Below are 5618 nucleotides of genomic sequence, written 5' to 3'. Positions count from 1 at the left end.
TACTTTGCCACTACTTTGCCGTACTTTGCCACTACTTGGCAGTACTTTGCCACTACTTTACCTACTTTGCCACTACTTTGCCGTTCTTTGCCACTACTTTGCAGTACTTTGCCACTACTTTGCTGTACTTTGTCACTACTTTATCGCACTTTACCACTACTTTGCAGTACTTTGCCACTACTTTGCAGTACTTTGCCACTACTTTGCTGTACTTTGTCACTACTTTGCAGTACTTTGCTACTACTTTGCCGTACTTTGCCAGTACTTTGCCATACTTCGCCACTACTTTGCAGTACTTTGCCACTACTTTGCAGTACTTTGCCACTACTTTACCGTACTTTGCCACTACTTTGCCGTACTTTGCCACTATATTGCCGTACTTTGCCACTACTTTACCGTACTTTGCCACTACTTTGCCGTACTTTGCCACTACATTGCCGTACATTGCCACTACTTTGCCACTACTTTGCCGTACTTTACAACTACTTTGCCGTTCTTTGCAGTTGTTTGCCAGTACTTTGCCGTACTTTGCCACTACTTTGCCGTACTTTGCAGTGCTTTGCCACTACCTTGCCGTTCTTTGGCACTTTGCCGTACTTAGCCGCTACTTTGCAACTACTTTGTCTTGCTTTGCCTCTACTTTGCAGTACTTTGCAACTACTTTGCCACTACTTTGCTGTACTTTGCAGTAATTAACCACTACTTTGCCGTAATTTGGCACTAAATTGCCGTGCTTTGCCACTACTTTCCAGTACGTTGCCACTACTTTGCCGTACTTTGCCGCTACTTTGCAGTATTTTGACACTACCTTGCCGTACTTTGCAGTACTTTGCCACTACTTTGTCGTATTTTGCCCCTAATTTGCAGTACTTAGCCGTAATTTGCCACTACTTTGCAGTACTTTGCCACTACTTTGCCGTACTTTGCCAGTACTTTACCATACTTTGCCACTACTTTGCCGTTCTTTGCAACTACTTTGCAGTACTTAGCCATTACTTTGCCAATACTTTGCCGTACTTTGCCACTACTTTGCTGTACTTTGCCACTACTTTATCGCACTTTGCCACTATTTTGCCGTACTTTTCCACTACTTTGCAGTTCTTTGCCACTACTTTACCATACTTTGCCACTACTTTGCCGTACTTTGCCACTACTTTGCAGTACTTTGCCACTACTTTTCCACTACTTTGCCGTACTTTGCCACTACTTTGCAGTACTTTGGCACTATTTTACCGTACTTTGCCACTACTTTGCCGTACTTTGCCACTACTTTGCAGTACTTTGCCACTACTTTGCCACTACTTTGCCGTACTTTGCCACTACTTTGCAGTACTTTGCCACTACTTTGCTGTACTTTGTCACTACTTTATCGCACTTTGCCACTACTTTGCAGTACTTTGCCACTACTTTGCAGTACTTTGCCACTACTTTGCTGTACTTTGTCACTACTTTGCAGTACTTTGCTACTACTTTGCCGTACTTTGCCAGTACTTTGCCGTACTTCGCCACTACTTTGCAGTACTTTGCCACTACTTTGCAGTACTTTGCCAGTACTTTACCGTACTTTGCCACTACTTTGCCGTACTTTGCCACTACTTTGCAGTACTTTGCCACTACTTTTCCACTACTTTGCCGTACTTTGCCACTACTTTGCAGTACTTTGCCACTATTTTACCGTACTTTGCCACTACTTTGCCGTACTTTGCCACTACTTTGCAGTACTTTGCCTCTACTTTGCCACTACTTTGCCGTACTTTGCCACTACTTGGCAGTACTTTGCCACTACTTTACCTACTTTGCCACTACTTTGCCGTTCTTTGCCACTACTTTGCAGTACTTTGCCACTACTTTGCTGTACTTTGTCACTACTTTATCGCACTTTGCCACTACTTTGCAGTACTTTGCCACTACTTTGCAGTACTTTGCCACTACTTTGCTGTACTTTGTCACTACTTTGCAGTACTTTGCTACTACTTTGCCGTACTTTGCCAGTACTTTGCCATACTTCGCCACTACTTTGCAGTACTTTGCCACTACTTTGCAGTACTTTGCCACTACTTTACCGTACTTTGCCACTACTTTGCCGTACTTTGCCACTATATTGCCGTACTTTGCCACTACTTTACCGTACTTTGCCACTACTTTGCCGTACTTTGCCACTACTTTGCAGTACTTTGCCACTACTTTGCTGTACTTTGTCACTACTTTATCGCACTTTGCCACTACTTTGCAGTACTTTGCCACTACTTTGCAGTACTTTGCCACTACTTTGCTGTACTTTGTCACTACTTTGCAGTACTTTGCTACTACTTTGCCGTACTTTGCCAGTACTTTGCCGTACTTCGCCACTACTTTGCAGTACTTTGCCACTACTTTACAGTACTTTGCCAGTACTTTACCGTACTTTGCCACTACTTTGCCGTACTTTGCCAGTACTTTGCCGTACTTCGCCACTACTTTGCAGTACTTTGCCACTACTTTGCCGTACTTTGCCAGTACTTTACCGTACTTTGCCACTACTTTGCCGTACTTTGCCACTACTTTGCAGTACTTTACCACTACTTTTCCACTACTTTTCCGTACTTTGCCACTACTTTGCAGTACTTTGCCACTATTTTACCGTACTTTGCCACTACTTTGCCGTACTTTGCCACTACTTTGCAGTACTTTGCCACTACTTTGCCACTACTTTGCCGTACTTTGCCACTACTTGGCAGTACTTTGCCACTACTTTACCTACTTTGCCACTACTTTGCCGTACTTTGCCACTACTTTGCAGTACTTTGCCACTACTTTGCCGTACTTTGCCACTATATTGCCGTACTTTGAAACTACTTTACCGTACTTTGCCACTACTTTGCCGTACTTTGCCACTACATTGCCGTACATTGCCACTACTTTGCCACTACTTTGCCGTACTTTGCAACTACTTTGCCGTACTTTGCAGTTGTTTGCCAGTACTTTGCCGTACTTTTCCACTACTTTGCCGTACTTTGCAGTGCTTTGCCACTACCTTGCCGTTCTTTGGCACTTTGCCGTACTTAGCCGCTACTTTGCCGTACTTTGCCACTACTTTGCCGTACTTTGCAGTACTTTGCAACTACTTTGTCTTGCTTTGCCTCTACTTTGCAACTACTTTGCAACTACTTTGCAACTACTTTGCTATACTTTGAAGTAATTAACCTCTACTTTGCCGTAATTTGGCACTAAATTGCCGTGCTTTGCCACTACTTTCCAGTACGTTGCCACTACTTTGCAGTATTTTGACACTACCTTGCCGTACTTTGCAGTACTTTGCCACTACTTTGTCGTATTTTGCCCCTACTTTGCAGTACTTAGCCGTAAGTTGCCACTACTTTGCAGTACTTTGCCACTACTTTGCCGTACTTTGCCAGTACTTTACCGTACTTTGCCACTACTTTGCCGTTCTTTGCAACTACTTTGCAGTACTTAGCCATTACTTTGCCAATACTTTGCCGTACTTTGCCACTACTTTGCTGTACTTTGCCACTACTTTATCGCACTTTGCCACTATTTTGCCGTACTTTTCCACTACTTTGCAGTTCTTTGCCACTACTTTACCGTACTTTGCCACTACTTTGCCGTACTTTGCCACTACTTTGCAGTACTTTGCCACTACTTTTCCACTACTTTGCTGTACTTTGCCACTACTTTGCAGTACTTTGCCACTATTTTACCGTACTTTGCCACTACTTTGCCGTACTTTGCCACTACTTTGCAGTACTTTGCCACTACTTTGCCACTACTTTGCCGTACTTTGCCACTACTTGGCAGTACTTTGCCACTACTTTACCTACTTTGCCGTACTTTGCCAGTACTTTGCCATACTTCGCCACTACTTTGCAGTACTTTGCCACTACTTTGCAGTACTTTGCCACTACTTTACCGTACTTTGCCACTACTTTGCCGTACTTTGCCACTATATTGCCGTACTTTGCCACTACTTTACCGTACTTTGCCACTACTTTGCCGTACTTTGCCACTACTTTGCAGTACTTTGCCACTACTTTGCTGTACTTTGTCACTACTTTATCGCACTTTGCCACTAATTTGCAGTACTTTGCCACTACTTTGCAGTACTTTGCCACTACTTTGCTGTACTTTGTCACTACTTTGCAGTACTTTGCTACTACTTTGCCGTACTTTGCCAGTACTTTGCCGTACTTCGCCACTACTTTGCAGTACTTTGCCACTACTTTGCAGTACTTTGCCAGTACTTTACCGTACTTTGCCACTACTTTGCCGTACTTTGCCAGTACTTTGCCGTACTTCGCCACTACTTTGCAGTACTTTGCCACTACTTTGCCGTACTTTGCCAGTACTTTACCGTACTTTGCCACTACTTTGCCGTACTTTGCCACTACTTTGCAGTACTTTGCCACTACTTTTCCACTACTTTGCCGTACTTTGCCACTACTTTGCAGTACTTTGCCACTATTTTACCGTACTTTGCCACTACTTTGCCGTACTTTGCCACTACTTTGCAGTACTTTGCCACTACTTTGCCACTACTTTGCCACTACTTTGCCGTACTTTGCCACTACTTGGCAGTACTTTGCCACTACTTTACCTACTTTGCCACTACTTCGCCGTACTTTGCCACTACTTTGCAGTACTTTGCCACTACTTTGCCGTACTTTGCCACTATATTGCCGTACTTTGAAACTACTTTACCGTACTTTGCCACTACTTTGCCGTACTTTGCCACTACATTGCCGTACATTGCCACTACTTTGCCACTACTTTGCCGTACTTTGCAACTACTTTGCCGTACTTTGCAGTTGTTTGCCAGTACTTTGCCGTACTTTTCCACTACTTTGCCGTACTTTGCAGTGCTTTGCCACTACCTTGCCGTTCTTTGGCACTTTGCCGTACTTAGCCGCTACTTTGCCGTACTTTGCCACTACTTTGCCGTACTTTGCAGTACTTTGCAACTACTTTGTCTTGCTTTGCCTCTACTTTGCAGTACTTTGCAACTACTTTGCAACTACTTTGCTATACTTTGAAGTAATTAACCTCTACTTTGCCGTAATTTGGCACTAATTTGCCGTGCTTTGCCACTACTTTCCAGTACGTTGCCACTACTTTGCAGTATTTTGACACTACCTTGCCGTACTTTGCAGTACTTTGCCACTACTTTGTCGTATTTTGCCCCTACTTTGCAGTACTTAGCCGTAATTTGCCACTACTTTGCAGTACTTTGCCACTACTTTGCCGTACTTTGCCAGTACTTTACCGTACTTTGCCACTACTTTGCCGTTCTTTGCAACTACTTTGCAGTACTTAGCCATTACTTTGCCAATACTTTGCCGTACTTTGCCACTACTTTGCTGTACTTTGCCACTACTTTATCGCACTTTGCCACTATTTTGCCGTACTTTTCCACTACTTTGCAGTTCTTTGCCACTACTTTACCGTACTTTGCCACTACTTTGCCGTACTTTGCCACTACTTTGCAGTACTTTGCCACTACTTTTCCACTACTTTGCTGTACTTTGCCACTACTTTGCAGTACTTTGCCACTATTTTACCGTACTTTGCCACTACTTTGCCGTACTTTGCCACTACTTTGCAGTACTTTGCCACTACTTTGCCAC

Source organism: Saccoglossus kowalevskii, chromosome 18, assembly GCF_978046115.1.
Source record: "Saccoglossus kowalevskii chromosome 18, keSacKowa6.1, whole genome shotgun sequence".
Classification (NCBI taxonomy): domain Eukaryota; kingdom Metazoa; phylum Hemichordata; class Enteropneusta; family Harrimaniidae; genus Saccoglossus; species Saccoglossus kowalevskii.
This window is presented reverse-complemented; position numbering follows the sequence as displayed.